General features: G+C 39.7%; 1 protein-coding gene across 2 annotated transcripts in view; it reads left to right on the top strand.

Moving 5' to 3' along the window:
• The window catches only part of LOC112723900 (putative disease resistance RPP13-like protein 1), an 80,745-nt gene that overhangs the window by 54,971 nt on the left and 5,569 nt on the right, over nt 1-20,205 (top strand). The gene's annotated exons all lie outside the window — the stretch shown is intronic.

Here is a 20,205-nt window from a genome sequence, read left to right as displayed (position 1 = left end):
CAGAAATCAAATCAGTGGAGGCAGAAATTTCATGCTTGAGTTTGAATTTTTCTAATTCAGTTCGCAAGACACTGTTTTCTTCTTTTAAAAACTTTTCATTGTTAGTTTCATTTGCCTTAACCTTTTTCAAAAGAAGATCATTTTCTATCCTCAAAGTCTCATTTTCTTTCTTACATTTAGCATACTTATCCAAGAGTTTCTTAGAGCTCACAGAAATGTCTTTGATAATGTAGTGCAGTTCATCAATAGATAAGTCAGAGAGATCTACCTCATCTTCATCATCATGATCTGCCATCAGGCATAGTTGAGCTTCCTGATCTGAGCTTTCTGAGCTGGTGTCGTTCTCCAAGTCCTCCCATGTTGCCATCATCACCTTCTTTTTGTTTTTCTTGAAATTTTCGCCTTTCTTAAGTTGAGGGCAATCTGATTTGAAGTGACCAGGTTCCTTGCAGTGATGGCATGTGAACTTGACTTGATCTTTCTTGACCTCTTTGGATGAAGAGCTTCCTTTGCCTTTGTTTTTGTATCTTAGTAGTCTTCTCATTTTTCTTGCAAAGAGCACCATTTCTTCATCTGAGAAACTGTCATCAGATTCTTCTCCTTGGGCTGTCATTCTTGATTTTAGTGCTATACTTTTCTTTTTGTCATCTTTGTCTTGAGACATGTGAGTGGTTTCATAAGCCAGCAGCTTGCCTCTCAGCTCATCATAGGTGATTTTGATCAAATCATTCCTTTCAGAGATGGCTGTGCTTTTCACTTCCCATTTCTTAGTAAGACTCCTCAGAATCTTTCTTACTAACGTTTCTTCAGAGTAGCTTCTTCCCATAGCGTCCAGATTGTTGATGATTATCGAGAACCTTTCAAACATTTGATCAATGCTCTCATCTTCCTTCATACTGAACATTTCGTACTCCTTCATTAACATGTCAATTCTGGTCTCCCTCACTTGCTTGGTGCCTTCATGAGTGAGTCTAAGCTTATCCCAGATTTCTTTCGCCGTTTTACACCTTGACACTTTTCTGAATTCTTCAAAACTGATTGCACAATGCATCAGGTTGATTGCCTTAGCATTGAGTTCAACCTTCTTCTTTTCTTCATCTGTCCATTCGCTGTCCTCCTTTGCCACGACTTCTCCATCAGCATTCTGTTTTGTAGGAACGTCTGGACCATTGAGGATGATCTTCCAGATGTTGTAGTCGATTGACTGCACGAAGATTCTCATTCTCTCTTTCCAGTAAGAGTAGTTGCTGCCATTGAAGTAGGGAGGTCTATTATTGGACTGCCCTTCAGTGAGAGTGAAAGCCACGATGTTGGGATTCATGTTGTTGGCCATGGATCTTTACTCCAAGCTGTGAAGCTTGCCTTCTTGAGACCTTGCTCTGATACCAATTGATGGTTCTAGTTGAACTTGAGAAGGGGGTTGAATCAAGTTAGCTTAAAACTTTAAGTTTCAAACTCTGTTTTTGCTGTTGCTCGAGTTGCAGGAGATTATTTGAAATAGTCTCATACGCAGAAAATTAAAAGTGCAGAGAAGAGGAGAAAGAGGCCAGCATGTATCCTGGTTCGGATTCCTTGTGCCATGAATCCTACATCCAGTCTCCACCACAAACCATGGTGGAATTTTCACTATAATTCTCAGGTTACATACACCAATACTATTGAATTACTCCCTAATTCAACTAGTATCTACCCCTAAGCTTTCTTCACCAAAGCTTAGCAACCCCAAAGTGCTATCCCAACTTGGAAGGGGAATCTACACAGATTCAGTTCTCACCAAGTGCTAACCCAACTTGGCAAGGGGAACTAATCCTAGTTCATAAACCCAGATTATATCAGAAAAACAAACAGTGGCTATTTCTGCATCACTCTTGCCTTTTCTCTCTTGGCTTTTGATCCTCACATAATTGCCTTTTTCAAAACAGATAATAACGCAAGATAGCCATAACAATAAATCAGAATTAAGCTTGAGTAGAAGAAAGAGATTTCAGCTCTATGTTAGAGAAGGTGCTCTGAATGTGTGTGCTCTCTTTCTTAACTTGAAATGTTGGAGTGAGGCATGTTATATATCTTCGGCTAGGCTTCATTGTAGCTTCATCCTCTTTGCTTTTTCTTGCTGCCCGTTGGAGTGGTCCTTGATGGCATGCAGTCCTTTCTTCATTTTGCTCCACCTCCCCTGCTGTCCGAGGAGCTCCACCACTACCTCTGTTGTCCTTGGTGTTTCTTTCTCTCTTGGCATGTTCCTCTTTTCCATTCTGCTCCATTTCCTTGCTGCTGCTATATGCAAGGTTGTGTTTTTTTTTGCATAACCACGATCCACAGCAGTGCTTTGCTGATGTCCTTGGGTTAGTGTGTATATCCTTTGTGTCCTTGATTGCTTTTGCAGAGCTACACTTGTCCTTTGCATGATACAGCTGTCCTCTTCTAACTTTTAGCAAGCATATAAACATTTAAATGCTGAACGGTGATATTGAGGAGCATTGGCTCTTTGGCATGGCTGAAGCATATGTTGGCTTTGGGCTGTGAAGATCTAATCAAATGGGCCTGCCTCAACAAATTACACATTAAACCATATTGGGCTTTTCAACCCAATTAAATGTTTGTCATCATTAATCAACCCAAAATCAAACTAGGCTCAACACATACATTAGGTGAGAAACTATTCAGTTAAAAACAACTTCATGTAAATAATTTAAAAAAAAAACATAAAACATAATTCTTTTTATTCTTAGCAAACAGCACAATGGACTGAAGCTTGCAGCAATGAGAAAATTTCCCTATTTACAAGGGAAACTCTGCATCTCAAGATTGGAAAAATGTTATTGATCCCTTGGATGCATGTCAAGCCAATTTGAAGGAGAAAGAGCGAATTGAAGAGTTATCATTGGAATGGAGAAGACTCCCAACAAGTCATACTTGAACATCTTACTACTGGAATCACATTTTTCAAGTGAAGTGAATGGCAGATCATTGAATTTATTGTTCATTTTAGCTAGAGTGTGAGAACCTTGAATTCCCAACTCATGAGTTCCTTCAGAGTTGCAATGCACTTGAGGAATTGGGAATATTGAGTAGCTGTGTGTCCCTGACATCATTTCCCTTAAGATTTTGAAACAAATTTGTCAGAGAAGTAGAGGCAAACTGTGGCTTTAAGATTTCTTACATCTCAAGAATAATTTATGAAGAAAATTAACTTTCTGGTTTCAACATACCCTTCCCCTTGCATATCCATGCCTTCAAGATTTTTGTTCTTTTTATTATGTTCTTGTTACTAGATTCTATATATTACCAACTATTAAGTCCTGTAGAGATTTGATTTTATATATTCATAACTTAGTTGAAAACATTGTAGAGTAAAGTAGTTTGATGTGATTTCAATTTAATGAATAAAAACTATTACTTGTATACAAATTATAGGAGACATATTTTAATTTGACGACAATTAGATTGGTTTGATGTTCAACTCTAACATTCCTCATATCCCATTCATATTCTCTGATTGTTCTATGAGGCCTATGTCTAAGAGGATGTCAGAAATTCAAAGAAAATTTACCCAGCAATCTTTTTTTATTAGACTTGTGGTAATTGATTGTTCACTACTGGGATCACAAATTTCAGGTGAAGTGGATGGCAGAAACACCATGAGATCACAAATTTCCTTCTCTAACTTCCTACCCCAACAATGGTCTTCCCAAAATGCTAGATACACTTCATCAGTATAAAAATTTTCACATTCAACTAAAATCCCAAAATTATTCACTACATTAGTAATTTTAAAAACACAACCATATGATTGGGTTGACAATACTGTATCGGATCATAAACCAATTTTATAGCTGTAGACCAAAATCAAGGCATAATCTGTTGTCAATGTTGTATAGCAGAGAAGACACAATTATGGATGAAGGGAAAAATGATGAGTCATTTGCATGCAGAGTGAAAATAAGCACCATGTGAAGTGGGACAAACATTATCGCATATCTTATTTCAGAGGGTGGCACAGATTGTTATTCTTGAGCCTTGTTTTTTGTGGGAAAATCATATGGTTGATGCTTCCATTGAGACATAATTTTTGGGCAGCAAAAATACATTTTAGCAGAGAATCCTACCATCAGTTATAAGGTCTTTTGTGACTAAATGAAGATTTTAATTTTTCTCAACGAATTCGCAGGTTGCCCACTTTAACAAAGAATGTTATGCTCCGAACTTTTCTTCTTACTCTTATTCTACGCCAATAAACTTACAAAATACTTTGCCAAAGAAATGATCTCCGAACTTTTTTCTTTCTTCTTCTTATTATATACGCCAAGTCGCCAACAATTTAACAAGTTAATTTCAGCTGTCATGAAAAAGGAAAAAGACAACAACCACATTAGGAAAAGAACAGTACAATACTGGCAAAAAAATCGTATACACTAAAAATTAGTCCCTAAATATTTATATGAATGCATGTTAAAATATAAAATATATATTTTGAACGTGAAGTTGAGTGCACCTGAATTTTCACCTTAATTTAAGGTGTATGAAGATAAAAGAAAGAATATAAGAACTTCTTCTTCAAAAAAAATGTTACTTCAAGAATAAAACCAGTGGAAAAGTTAGTTATTGGTTGGGGATTCCATGCTTACTTTTAACGGAATAAAGCTTCTAATCTAACGATAAAAAAAATCACATTCTCTTTGCTTCGTTCCCACATTGCATTTGTTTCCAAACACTGTGAGTTGAATCGGAATTCGAAGCTAAGGAGAAAAACATGGCTGCTGCTGCTGTGGGAGAAGCGTTGCTCTCGGCTGCTGTGGAAGCAATGATTGGGAAGATCACAACTGAGATTTCGGAGTTCTATCGGAGCAAGAATCTGGATGTGTCACAGCTGGATGAGCTGGAATCGACGATGCGAATTCTTCAAGCTTTTCTGAGTGATGCTGAGGAAAAGCAGATCAAGAACGATGCTGCGAAGGCATGGCTTGATGACCTCACTCAAGCTCTCTTTGATGCTGACGACTTGCTCGACGACGTTGCCACCGAGGCTCTCCGTCGCAAAGTGGAAGCCCGCTATGTTCCCCGCCGTTCCCTTGCCGTGAAGGTGCGCGCGCAAATAACTCATTTTTACCGTATATCTTACACCAGAAAGTTTAGATACAACTATACAAGTACTTTTATTAAAATATAATCGCACTTAATTAAAAAAAAAATAAGTAATCTTACGTCATTACATATAATTTCTTACCATTAAAAATATTAATAATAATTAATTGATATCTATAAATTATAAAATTTACTGTTTCTAGCATAGTTATTAGAACCGACCCGGTGATCGAACCGGTCAGGTCACTGGGTCACTGGGTCACTGGTTCAACCGTTGGGTTACTGGTTGAACCGGTTGACTCGGTCCTATGTAAATAAAAAATAAAAAATAGTTAAAAGTTTAAAATTAAAATTTAAAATACATATTTTTACTAACATTTTAAAATATCAAGTTATTTTAAAACAATATGGAACATGAACAATAAATATTTTATTATTTTTACTCTATCATAAATATTTTTATTTTGTTTTTATATTAAAATAACTATTATTTTTAAATTTTAATAATTTATTAATTAGTTTATATCTTTTATACTATTATATACTACAAGTATTTATTAAAAAATAATATTAATAGATATTATATAATTATAAAAAAATAAGTGAGTTTATCATTATTGTTAAATAAAAATATAATTAATTTAAGAAGGAGTGAATTTATAATTAAAATTAAAATAAATTAAATAAAAGTAAACTATTTGATAGAAGATATCTATATGTATCATAATTTGCATATGATTTAATAGAAAACATAATGGTCTGGTGGTTGTGGAGCATTTTGGTTTCCTTGAGGACAAGGGTTCAAACCCTACAAGCATTTTGGAAATATTTTCTTCCAAACGGTTCGGTCAGACCACCTCACCGGTTCGCACCGGTTCAATTCCTTATACGGTTCAAACACTGGACCGGACCGATATAGGGTCCGGTTCACCGGTTTTCCGGTTTGGTGGTTGTGGTTGTGGAGCATTTTGGTTTCCTTGAGGACAAGGGTTCGAACCCTACCTCAAGCATTTTGGAAATATTTTCTTCCAAACGGTTCGGTCAGACCACCTCACCGGTTCGCACCGGTTCACACCGAATTTGACCGGTTCAATTCCTTATACGGTTCAAACACTGGACCGGACCGATATAGGGTCCGGTTCATCGGTTTTCCAGTCGAACCGGCCGGTCCGGTCCGGTTTTTACAACTATGGTTTCTAGCACTCTTCTATTCTAAGTTGTTTGATCGCAGCCAACTTATTTAATAATGATTTTTGTGTACCATAAATTAATTATATTATATTATATGCACACAAAAAGTTAATTATTAAATTAATTATTTATATAAAAAATATATATATATTAAAATATAAATTAAAATAAATTAAATAATATTTGTATCTATATATAAATATTATAATAAATTTATTGATTGATTTTTTTTTATGTTACATGTAGTATTTTATTATAAGATTAAGAATTTTGCAAGAATATATATAAAACACATAATGTTTTTAAATTTATTATTTTTATACAGTAAATATGAATAAAAAAATTAAAACTATGATAACATTTTAGTAAAAATTATTTTATATATATCAAAAATAAATTATTATATATTTACATATAAATATATATTTTGTTTAACTTATTTTTAATATATATTTTATATTTTAATATATATTTTTTTATAAATAATTTATTTAGTAGTTAATTTTTTGTATAGATATAATATAATCATGTTATAGCAGATTACTCTAATCGAAATATTATATTAATAATTCCATTTGATACCATCATAATGTGATTTATACCACTTAATTTACTAAGAAAAGATATGCAAGAATTAGATCTAAGTATATACAATTTAAAAATAAATTAAATAATAATTATATTTATATATAAATATATAATAATTAATTTATTCACTAATTTTTTAAGCTGCATGTAGTATTTTTTTAAGAATTTTGCAAGAATATATATAAAACACAATATTTTTAAACTTATGATTTTTTTATACATTAAATATCAATGAAAAATTAAAATTGTGATAGCATTTTAGTCAAAAATATTATATGTATGTTAAAAATCAACTATTATATATTTATATTTATATATAAATATATTTTAATTTATTTCTAATTTATATTTTAATATATTTTTATAAATAATTTATTTAATAATTAATTTTTTGTATAGACATAGTATAATCACTGTTACGGTGGGTAACCGGAGATTAATGGATTGGACGGCGTTGGTTGGCTCAAACGTGTGAAGGAGGAGACTTTCAAGTGGGTCTGTAATTCGGTGCCCTCCGTCCGACTTGTATATGCGAAAGAGTGGGGGGTGGTACCTGCAAAGACACTCCGATGCCTAAGTCAGCAAGGGTGTGAACAGGTCTAGAGAGTATTGGGCTTAGAGATACCTGAATGGTGTCAGTGTATTTATAGTGGTGAACCAATAACCACCGCTGAAGTAGTGCCACCTTTTTAGGTGGATAACCGTCCCCATATCTTAGGGAGGTTAAGATATGGCTCTATGAAGTGGTTAGAGAGTTTCTAGGGGCGGTTACTCATTCAAATGAGTGTTATCTGCCAGCTAACCCTCGTATCCGACTTCTTTGGGGCAGGTCATGTCCAGTACCGACTTCTTGGGATGAAGGTTGGTACTGGGGGAGAGCCAACCCTTTGGGTCGGGCTTCTTTGCTTGGATCCTGGGCCTTTATTATTGGGCCAGGGTATGAACAGTGCCCCTACTCGAGCCCAATTTCTTTTTAAGATTTGGGTTCGAGTATTCTACTCGGGGTCGTAGCCGATTTGTAAGAGGACCGACGTGATGATTTGAAACCGACGTGACTTTTCATGACCTTTTGGTTCTGACAGTTACGTCTAATCAAGCGTCGTGTCCGTTAGGGGTGTGCATAGGGATTCAATAGCCTTGGTAACGGTGCATCTTCATTAATGACTGCCCATATTTTACCATTATGCCCCTAACGTTCTTATAAATACTTTCCCTCTCTTTCATTGTTTCGTTTCTGCGATCTTTCAAATTTCCCTTGCATTCGTTCGTGCTGCATTCTTGTGCTTTCGAAGGCTTTTACTTCCAACCCTCATTTCCAGATAAAGGTTAGTTCTTTAATATGCTTTTGTAGATAAATTTGATTTGCAGACTTTAGTTTCGCATCCCCCTCCCTTTAGAGACCGTGTTGGTGATTTTTCTTTTCCCCTTGTAGGTTTTGTCACCCCTTTTTTTAGAAAAAGAAATGGCTTCTGTAGACTCTCTCTCTCACTGGGTCGATGTCACAGTTTTAGGGGAGGAACCCTCAGTCGATTCTGAGTTTATCACCCATCTTCGTACTCGCCACAGAATTTGTTCTTCTGAGGAGGACGGGCCGAAGTATGAGTTAGTGGCCCCGGGTCCAGAAGACCGGGTTTGCTTTGGGAGGGCTAATGAGGCTGCCTCCCATTTTTTCTTTATGTATGAGTGTATGATCACCCGTTTGGGTGTTTTTCTTCCTTTTTCAGACTTTGAGATGTCTGTTTTACGTCATTGCCGAGTCGCTCCTACCCAGCTTCACCCCAACTCTTGGGGTTTTTTGAAAATTTATCAATTCATCAGCCAGGCTTTAGAGTTCCCGATTTCTTTAAAGATTTTTTTCCATCTTTTTCATATGACAAAACCCTTTAGTGGGCTAAACAATAAACAACAGTGGGTATCGTTCCGAGCCATACAGGGTAGGAGGATTTTTACCCTTTTTGACGAATCCTTCCATGACTTCAAAAACTATTTTTTCAAAGTGCAAGCTGTAGAGGGTCACTACCCCTTTTTCCTGGATGACAATTCTTCCCCCCGCTTTCCTTTATACTGGTTGGAGGCCTCCCCTTGTGAAAAATATGGTCTCGACGACCTGGATGAGGTGGAGGCGGCCATTGTGGGGTTCCTCCGAGAAGTTTGGGGGAGGTCTCCATACTTGGACACGAAAAAGTTTCTCCAGGGGTCTCCGAGTTTTATCCAGGCGCAAATAGGTAGCTTCCATTTGATTTTCCGACTTGTCTGATTGATTCTTCCGACTTGTCTAATCTATCAATTGTTGATTTTTTCAGAGATGGCAAAAACAAATGCCCAGGAGTCTTACCAAACGGTTCAGGAGGCCAAGGCGAGGTCTCGTGCCAGGTCTGGTGGTGCTAGGGCGGTTGTCCCTCCTCCTCCTCCTCCTCGGAACGTCGGGACTGCCTCCCAACCTATTGTGATTTCCTCTTCTGCTTCCTCCTTGCCACCTCCCTCCATCCGACCAACTCCTGAACCAGAGAAGAGGAAGCGCAAGACCTTAGAGTCTGGCACTTCTGGTGAGGCGGACGCTCTTGCGTTCGTCCGAAAGAACATTTATCCCCATGCTCGTATGAGCATGGATGATGTTTCTGTTCGGCATTACCTCACTGCTGTGGTTGAGGAGAGTCTGAAGACGGCGGGAGTTTGTGGCAAACTCTTAGATATATTTGAGAAGACTCCTCTCAGCTCTTTAGGGATGACCTCGAGGGTCGAGGAGCTGGAAGGTAGGCTTCGCATATATCAGGAGCACGAGAGGGAGTTGGAGGGGAAAGTCGCCAAGCTGAAGGAGGAGAGGGATAGCCTCCAGGAGAAGGAGAAGAAGTTGCAAGCCCAATGCAACATGGAGGTGGATTTGAGAAAGGCAGCGCAAGCCAGCTACAACAGTTTATTTGATGACCTTGTGTCTGCGAAGAATGACTTGCTGAATGCCCGGAAGGCCTATACCGAGTTGGAGGACTCTATTGCGGATGGTGCTAATGAGGCTTGGAGGGTTTTTAAGGAGCAGGTCGGAGTCATCGCTCCTGACTTGGACCTTTCTCCTTTAGACCCTGATAAGATTGTTATTGATGGTGCCATCGTGGATCCTCTTGTCCCCGTGGTGGAGTCCGAGTCCGATTTGAAGACTCGGGGGCAGAGGATCATAGAGTCCCCTCCTCGCACTAAGGACGCTCCGAGCTCTTCTACCGTTCCTCCGACTTTCTCTCCAACTCCTGGCCCTGGTGGTGGTGATCCTTCTACTCCTCTTGCAAAGAAGTAATTTGTTGGCTATTGGGGGTCCGGCCTGTGGACCCCCCCCCTTTTTAAACTCTTTATATTTATTTGTTGATGTTTGAACACTTTTTGGCCTTTTAAGGCCGCAAACAAAATAGTTTTATCGTACCCTTTTTGATAAGGGTTTAATTTTAACGATTAAATAAATACCCTTTTTTGGATAAGGGTCTTGAGTTACCTTGTGCGCGCATGCTTTTCTATTCGTAGTTCTTTTGACTTTCGATCTTTTCTGGAAAAACCTTTTCTTTGGGCTTGCCTGAATCTTTTTGATCTTCAGGGAAGCCTTATAATCTTTTATTAGTTTTTTCCTATCTCTTTTGTTATTCCTAGTACTCAATTTCGTTTTCATTGAGCTTTTCGTGACTTAGGCTATTTTTGCGATTCATTTTAGTTTTACTCGGTTTCGCATTCCGACTTATGAGTCGGAGTGCTCCCGAGTTTATCATGATCGACTTCCATAGCCTCTTTACGCCGATTTGTACCTCGTCGTTTTATCCTGACGACCATCTAGGTCGGTTCATGGGATTTTCACGTTTTGTCGAGCTTAAATTGGCGCGTTTCGTAGAAAGAGAATAAAAAAGGGAATTTGAAAGAGATATATGAAAGAGATCTTTATTAATTGAGGAGGTACCTTATTGCTACTAAGGGCTTTTGACAATCTATTTTCCCTTAGCCCCTACTGTGATGCCTCGTTAAAAACCCTTTTCAGAAAAAACCCTTTGATTTTGGGAAAAATCATGAAATTGGGAAAAGAGTACATCAGGGAGTAGGGTTCGCTTTTAGCTGTAGTACCTTTTCATATTACAAGCATGCCATGATCTTGGTAACTCGTTGCCGTCGAAGTCGGTTACCCTATAATAACCTTTTCCTAAGACCTCGTTGATCTTGTATGGTCCTTTCCAGTTAGCAGCGAGCTTTCCTTCCCCAGATTTGTTGACTCCGATGTTGTTTCTGATTAGGACCAAGTCATCTGGGGTGAAACTCCTTCGAATGACTTTTTTGTTGTATCTTGCGGTCATCCTTTGCTTCAACGCTGCTTCTCTTATCTGGGCTTCTTCTCGGACTTCGGGGAGCAAGTCGAGCTCCTCTTTGTGCCCCTGTATATTCCCGATCTCGTCGTGGAAAATCACTCTTGGGCTTTGCTCATTGACCTCTATTGGGATCATGGCTTCCACGCCGTAAACTAGTCGGAAGGGTGTTTCTCCAGTGGCGGATTGGGGGGTTGTTCTGTAGGCCCATAGTACTTGTGGGAGCTCTTCAGCCCAAGCTCCTTTCGCCTTTTGTAATCTTTTCTTCAGCCCTGCCAGTATGACTTTGTTGGCTGCTTCGGCTTGCCCATTGGCTTGTGGGTGTTCCACCGAGGTGAACTGGTGTTTGATGTTCATACCGGCTACTAGGCTTCTAAAGGTGGAGTCGGTGAACTGGGTTCCATTGTCTGTAATAATGGAATAAGGTATCCCATACCTTGTGATGATATTTTTGTAGAGGAACCTCCGACTTCTTTGTGCAGTAATAGTTGCCAGTGGTTCTGCTTCTATCCACTTTGTGAAATAATCTATTCCCACTATTAGGTACCTGACTTGTCCTGGCGCCTGAGGAAAAGGACCTAACAAATCCATTCCCCATTTTGCAAAGGGCCACGGAGAAGTGATGCTAATGAGCTCCTCTGGAGGAGCCACGTGGAAATTTGCGTGCATTTGACATGGTTGGCACTTTTTCACAAACTCTGTGGCATCTTTCTGCAAGGTTGGCCAATAGAATCCAGCTCGGATTACTTTCCTGGCTAATGACCTTGCTCCGAGATGGTTTCCGCAGATTCCACTATGTACTTCCTCTAATACCTCGGTGGTTCTGGAGGTCGGTACACATTTTAATAATGGCGTTGATATCCCTCTTCTGTAGAGGGTATTTCTTGCCAAGGTATAGTGTTGTGCTTCCCTTCGGATTTTCTTGGCCTCCTTTTCCTCCTTGGGGACGATGTCGAATTTCAGGTATTCGACTAAGGGGTTCATCCATCCGAGGTTTAATCCGACCACTTCGAAGACTTCTCGTTTGTCTTCTATTTTTACCACCGAAGGTTCCTGGAGAGTCTCTTGAATCAGGCTTCTATTATTTCCTCCTGTTTTGGTACTTGCTAACTTGGATAGGGCATCTGCTCTGCTGTTTAGATCCCGAGTTATGTGTTTCACCTCGGTTTCTGCAAAGCGTCCGAGGTGCTCCAAAGTTTTTTCCAAGTACCTCTTCATGTTTGGGTCCTTTGCCTGATATTCTCCACTTATTTGGGAGGTCACGACTTGGGAGTCGCTGTATATCATCACCTTTGTAGCACCGACTTCCTCTGCCAGCTTCAGTCCTGCGATCAAGGCTTCATACTCTGCCTGATTATTTGAAGCTGGAAATTCGAACTTGAGGGAAACCTCTATCTGTGTTCCCCTTTCATCTACCAATATTATGCCTGCACCACTTCCTGTTTTGTTGGAGGATCCATCTACATAGAGTTCCCATGTAGTTGGTTTATCCTCTTGATCTCCTGCGTATTCTGCAATGAATTCGGTGAGGCACTGGGCTTTAATCGCCGTCCGAGTTTTATACTTCAAGTCGAACTCGGAGAGCTCTATTGCCCATTGAACCATTCTTCCTGCAACATCCGTCTTTTGGAGGATTTTCTTCATGGGTTGGTTCGTGCGAACTCTTATCGTGTGAGTTTGAAAGTAAGGCCGTAGTCTTCGTGAGGCTACCACTAAGGAGTAGGCAAATTTCTCTAGTTTGTGGTACCTTAGCTCAGGGCCCTGTAGAACTTTACTGATGAAATAGACTGGGTGTTGACCATTCTCGTCTTCTCTTATCAAGGCTGCTGAGACAGCCTTTTCTGCCACGGATAGGTATAGGACGAGGTCTTTTCCGGCTACAGGTCGGGTCAAAATAGGAGGTTGGCTCAAAAACTTTTTGAACTCCTGGAACGCCTCCTCGCATTCGGGAGTCCATTCAAACTGGCGTCCCTTTCTCAATAGGGAGAACAGTGGAAGGGATCTTAGTGCTGATCCTGCCAAAAATCTGGAGAGAGCTGCAAGTCGGCCGTTAAGTTGTTGGACTTCTCTTAAACAAGTCGGATTTCTCATTTCCAGGATAGCTCTACACTTATCGGGATTGGCTTCGATCCCTCTTTGCGTTAGCATGAATCCCAGAAATTTTCCTGCCTCCACCGCGAAGGCGCACTTTGCAGGATTTAGTCTCATCCCGTGCAACCTTATGGTGTCAAAGACTTGTGAAAGGTCAGGCAAGAGGTCGACTTCTTTCTTGGTCTTTACCAGCATATCGTCGACGTATACTTCCATTAGGCTCCCTAGGTGAGAGGCAAACACCTTATTCATCAACCTCTGGTAGGTGGCTCCTGCATTTTTTAATCCGAATGGCATGACCACGTAGCAAAAGTTGGCTCTGGGTGTGATGAATGATGTCTTCTCTTGGTCTGGCTCGTACATCGGGATTTGGTTATACCCCGAGTAGGCGTCCATGAACGACAAGTATTGATACCCCGAGCTAGAGTCTACTATGGCATCAATGCTTGGTAGTGGATAAGGGTCCTTGGGACACGCCTTATTTAAGTCGGTATAGTCGACGCACATCCTCCATTTGCCATTTTGTTTTTTGACTAGCACTACATTGGCTAGCCATGTTGGGTAGCTGACTTCTCTGATGAAGCCAGCTTCCAGGAGCGCCTGTACTTGCTCTTCCACTACTAGGGCTCGCTCTGGGCCGAGCTTGCGCCTTCTTTGTTGCACAGGTCGGGACCCCGAGTAGACCGAGAGTTTGTGGGACATGAGCTCGGGATCTATCCTAGGCATGTCGGAGGCCTTCCAGGCGAAGAGGTCGGAATTGTCTCTTAGGAGCTTAGTCAACCCTTGTCTTAGGGTTTCCCCTAGGTTGGCTCCTATGTGGGTGATTTTTCCTTCCTCTTCGCCGACCTGGATCTCCTCGGTTTTTCCCCCGGGCTGTGGTCGCAGCTCTTCTTTAATCCTTGCTCCACCGAGCTCTATTGTGTGGATTTCTTTGTTCTTTCCTCTCAGGTTTAGGCTTTCATTGTAGCATTTCCTTGCCAACTTCTGATCTCCCCTCACCGTTGCTATTCCCGCCGAGGTCGGGAATTTCATGCAGAGGTGGGGCGTCGATACTACCGCTCCGAGTCGGTTAAGGGTAGCTCTGCCAATTAAAGCATTATAGGCTGACCCCACGTCGATGACTATGAAGTCTATACTCAGAGTTTTTTATTTTTCCCCCTTTCCAAAGGTGGTGTGGAGGGGCAAAAATCCTAGTGGCTTTATTGGTGTGTCGCCTAATCCGTACAGGGTGTCAGGGTAGGCTCTTAACTCTTTCTCATCTAATCCCAGTTTGTCGAAAGCGGGCTTAAAGAGGATGTCCGCTGAACTTCCCTGATCTACTAGTGTTCTGTGGAGATGGGCATTTGCCAGGATCATGGTAATCACCACTGGGTCATCGTGTCCCGGGATTGTTCCTTGCCCGTCTTCCTTCGTGAATGAGATGGTAGGAAGGTCGGGTGACTTCTCTCCGATCTGGTAAACTCTCTTGAGATGTCTTTTACGAGAAGATTTTGTGAGCCCCCCTCCCGCAAACCCTCCTGAGATCATATGGATATGTCTCTCCGGAGTTTGTGGTGGTGGGTCTCTTCTATCCGCGTCATCTCGCTTTCTTTTTCCATGACTATCCGACCTTTCTGTGAGATATCTGTCAAGCCGACCTTCTCTGGCCAGCTTTTCTATCACATTTTTAAGGTCGTAACAGTCGTTCGTGGAGTGCCCATATATCTTATGGTACTCACAGTAATCACCGCGGCTCCCCCCTCTTTTATTTTTAATGGGCCTGGGAGGAGGCAGCCTTTCGGTGTTGCAGATTTCTCTGTATACATCCACTACAGGAACTTTTAGAGGAGTATAAGAGTGATATTTTCTTGGCCTATCGAGGCCGAGTTCTTCCTTCTTCTTAGCTTCTCTCTCCCTTTCTTTTGTTGGGGGAGGGTGACCAGGTCGCCAGCTCGGGTCTCTTAGCTTGGCATTTTCTTCCATATTGATGTACTTTTCAGCTCTTTCCTGTACATCGCTTAAAGAGGCGGGGTGTCTTTTTGATATGGACTGTGAGAAGGGACCTTCTCTAAGACCATTGACTAACCCCATGATGACTGCCTCGGTGGGCAGGTCTTGAATCTCCAAACATGCTTTGTTGAACCTTTCCATATAGGCTCGTAAGGACTCCCCGACCTCCTGTTTTATTCCCAGGAGACTTGGTGCATGTTTTACTTTGTCTTTCTGGATGGAGAACCTCATCAAGAACTTCCTTGAGAGGTCTTTGAAACTGGTAATCGACCTCGGAGGGAGGCTGTCGAACCACTTCATCGCTGCTTTCGACAAGGTTGTCGGGAAAGCTTTGCATCGCGTAGCGTCAGAAGCGTCAGCCAGATACATCCGACTTTTAAAGTTGCTCAGATGATGCTTTGGATCAGTGGTTCCATCGTAGAGGTCCATATCGGGGCTTCTAAAGTTTCTCGGAACTTTTGCCCTCATTATGTCCTCACTAAAGGGATCTTCCTCCCCTAAGGGCGAATCTTCTCTACCGTCGTGGGAGTTCTGACCTCTGAGGGAGGATTCTAACTTTAAGATTTTTCTTTCTAACTCTTTTCGTCGCTCCATCTCCTCTTTTAGGTTCTTTTCGGTTTCCTTTTGTCGTTCCCGTTCCTGTTCTAGCTGCTCGAGGCGACTGTGGACTAATTCCATGAGCTCAATTGCGTGGGATGGTCCTTCTTTTTCTGATTCGCGCCCCTCCGAAGAATTTACCTTCGGGTTTTTTATTTCGGAGGTGCCTTCCCTGTGTTGATCATTGACTTCCTGATGAAGGGCCTGGTCTGCCTCATTGTTTCCAGTGTTCAGATTCTCTTGTTCCGAATCTGTCTCCACATGACCCTCTTCAGGGGATCTATCCGCAATCACTAGTTGATCTCTCGGGTCCTCGGCAACGGCGCCAATGTTACGGTGGGTAACCGGAGATTAATGGGTTGGACGGCGTTGGTTGGCCCAAACGTGTGAAGGAGGAGACTTTCAAGTGGGTCTGTAACTCGGTGCCCTCCGTCCGACTTGTGTATGCGAAAGAGTGGGGGGTGGTACCTGCAAAGACACTCCGATGCCTAAGTCAGCAAGGGTGTGAACAGGTCTAGAGAGTATTGGGCTTAGAGATACCTGAATGGTGTCGGTGTATTTATAGTGGTGAACCAATAACCACCGCTGAAGTAGTGCCACCTTTTTAGGTGGATAACCGTCCCCATATCTTAGGGAGGTTAAGATATGGCTCTATGAAGTGGTTAGAGAGTTTCTAGGGGCGGTTACTCATTCAAATGAGTGTTATCTGCCAGCTAACCCTCGTATCCGACTTCTTTGGGGCAGGTCATGTCCAGTACCGACTTCTTGGGATGAAGGTTGGTACTGGGGGAGAGCCAACCCTTTGGGTCGGGCTTCTTTGCTTGGATCCTGGGCCTTTATTATTGGGCCAGGGTATAAACAATCACGTTATAGCAGATCACTCTAATCGAAATATTGTATTAAGAGTTCCATTTGATATCATCATAAATCATAATGTGATTTATACCACTTAATTTGCTAAGAAAAGATTTGCAAGGATTAAATCCAAATATATTCTTTGAAAATTAAAGAAAAAAAAAACATAGAGATTATAAAAATAAATATGAATTTATTGCTGTTACACTCGTTTTAATTGTTAAATAATATAATATTAATTCTAAAAGAGTGTTTTAATCTTTTTATAATTAATACTAAGAATTTTTTTATCTTTTTAAAATAAAAGAGGTTATTTTAGTATTTTTACAATCAAATTTTAATTTTTAATACAATTAAAGAATATTATCTTAAAAGAAAAATTTTAGTCTTTTTAAATTAATAAAAAAATATATTAGTCTTTTCAAAATCAAAATAAAATTTATTTATAATAAAAGTAAACAAAATTAATTCTAAAAAGTTATTTTAGTTTTTAAGTTAATCCTTAAAAAGGTATTTCAGTCTTTTTAAACTTAATGTTTAAAGGAGGTATTTTAGTCTTATAATTAACTAAAAGGTATATTAGTTATTTTAAAATTAAATTTATAATTTACAATCTAATTAAATAATATTATCTTAAAAGAAAAATTAATTGAGGGTATTTTTGTACTTTTATAAAATGAATTAAATTTTTTTGTCAAAATTAGTTTTCTTTTTATGAAATTGGTCAAAAAGACATTTTATTCATTTCATAATTAATAATAATGGCTTTTTAGTATATTACATAAAATTTATTTTAAAAAATAAATAAAAAAATAAATACTGACATAAATAATATGATCCAAGTGTAATTTGTTCGTTCATTCATATTTTTATTGTACCGATTCATATAAATTAGTCATCATACCAAGATATCAGTTTTTATAATTTTATTAGATAAACTATCATGTTATGTGTTTTTAAAAAATAGTCACTCGTATATAACATATGTTAAAATTAAAAAAAAAAAACTTATTGAAAATAAATTAAAAAAATACATAATGAATGATTTAGTATCTATATTTTTTTGTGTACCGTAACATTTTTGCAAAACACATTATTATTGTATCTTATTCAATATCCATATTCTTGTAATTTAGGTGAGGAAGGTCCTTTGCTATCCATTCAAGCGGCCTTATGGAGAGATCAATTCTCAGATGCAGAAATTAATTGAAAGATTAAATGGCTTTGCAGAAAGAGCACACATGCTTCCACTAGAGAAAGGTGTCTCTGGCAATGTTTGGCGTGCAACACCTACAAATTCTGCTGTTGATGATTCTGCTATTTGTGGAAGAGATGATGAAAAACAGAATCTTAAAGAGTATTTGCTGTCAGAAGATGCTGTTGCTGATGGTGGCGGTAAAATAGGAGTGCTTGCCATTGTTGGCATGGGAGGCCTCGGAAAAACAACTCTTGCTAAACTCCTATACAATGATCCTCAAGTTAAAGCAAAGTTTGATGTGAAAGCATGGGCATCTGTCTCCAAAGATTTTGATGTTGTCAAGTTGGCAAAATCTCTTCTTGAATCTATCACATCTGCAGCAACAAATTTAGATAACTTCGATGCCTTGCGAGCAGAATTGCAAAAGAACTTGTCGGGTAAAAGATTTCTGCTTGTCTTGGATGATATATGGAATGCAGAGTATGTTGCTTGGACCAATTTGATGCCCATTTTTAATGTTGGACAAATGGGAAGCAAAATCATTGTCACAACACGACATGAAAATGTTGTGGATGTTGTAAGACCTACGAAGACCTGCCTTCTCAAACCACTGGCCGATGAAGATTGTTGGACTTTGCTTTCCAAACATGCACTTCCAGCACACAGATGCACTGAACTGTCATCCAACCTTGAAGATATTGGTAGAAAAATTGCCAAAAAGTGTGGTGGCTTGCCATTAGCTGCAGTTGCTTTGGGGGGTGTTCTTGGCAAAGAGTTATCAAGCCACGCCTGGAGTAAAGTCTTAAACAGCAACATTTGGAATCTTACAGTGAAAGACGTGCAGCCAGCTCTTCTTTTGAGCTATCATTTCCTTCCAGCTTCTTTGAAACAATGCTTTGCTTATTGTGCAATTTTCCCAAAAAACTCGAAGCTGCGAAAAGAGGCGTTAGTTCAGCTATGGATGGCGCAAGGCTTTGTTAATGTGTCCCAAAATGAGAAGAGCATTGAAGAAGTAGGCGGTGAATACTTTGATGAACTAGTAGCAAGGTCGTTGATACGACGATCTGTTGATGGGCAACACTTTGAAATGCATGACCTCATCAACGATTTGGCAACCATGGTTTCTTCTCCATATTGTAAGAGGTGCGAGGATCAAAAGGCCGTTGAAAATCTAAACAAAATTCGTCATTTATCTTATGATAAAAATATGTTTAACCATTTTGACGAACTTGATTCCCTTCATGGATTGAAAGGTCTTCGTACACTCCTAGCATTACCATTACCATTTGATTCGTACAGGAGCCATTACCTAGCGAATGGGGTATTGCATGAGTTGTTGCTCGCATTGAAACAGTTGCGGGTGTTATCCCTGTCAAGCTACTGGAATATCACTGTTTTGCCGAATTCTATTGGCGATTTAAAGCACTTGCGACATCTAGATCTATCTTTCACTGGAATTAAAATGTTACCTCCTGCAATATGCAAGCTCTACAATCTACAGACCTTGTTGTTATCTTATTGTAGAGGTCTTACTGAGTTGCCTGAGGAGATGGGAAAATTGGTGAATCTACGCCGCCTTGCTATTGATAATTGTATGAATCTTAAAGAGTTGCCCAAGGGGATGGGAAAATTGGTGAATCTACGCCGCCTTGATATTGATGGTACTAATTTGCAGGAGATGCCCTTAGAAATAGCCAAACTAGAAAATCTGCAAAGTCTGAGTCGTTTTATTGTCAGCAAACAACAAAACGGACTGAAGCTTGCAGAATTGAGAAAATTTCCCCTTTTACAAGGAGAACTCTGCATCTCAAAACTAGAAAATGTTATTGATCCGTCTGATGCTTGTCAAGCTAATTTGAAGGAGAAAAAGCAAATTAAAGAGTTATTGTTGAAATGGAGTCATTCCACTTTGGAAGAGTCCCATCAAGTTGTACTTGAACATCTGCAACCCTCAACTAATTTGAAGAAATTGACTGTTAAATGCTATGGTGGAACTAGTTTCCCAAATTGGTTGGGTGATTCCTCGTTTGGCAACATAGTGAGTTTGTGGATTGAAGATTGCCGTCATTGTTCTTCATTGCCACCTCTGGGACGACTACAGAGTCTAAAAGAACTCTTCATTTCGGGTATGAAATCAGTGAAGAGTATTGGGTCTGAATTTTACGGAGGTAATTCCCCTTCATTCCAACCCTTTCCCTCCTTGGAGACTTTGAGCTTTGAGTCGATGGCAGAGTGGGAGGAATGGAACATGATAGATGGTATAACTACTGAGTTTCCCCGTCTATC

The sequence above is a fragment of the Arachis hypogaea genome, chromosome 11, assembly GCF_003086295.3.
Source record: "Arachis hypogaea cultivar Tifrunner chromosome 11, arahy.Tifrunner.gnm2.J5K5, whole genome shotgun sequence".
Taxonomy (NCBI): Eukaryota; Viridiplantae; Streptophyta; class Magnoliopsida; order Fabales; family Fabaceae; genus Arachis; species Arachis hypogaea.
This window is presented reverse-complemented; position numbering and strand designations above follow the sequence as displayed.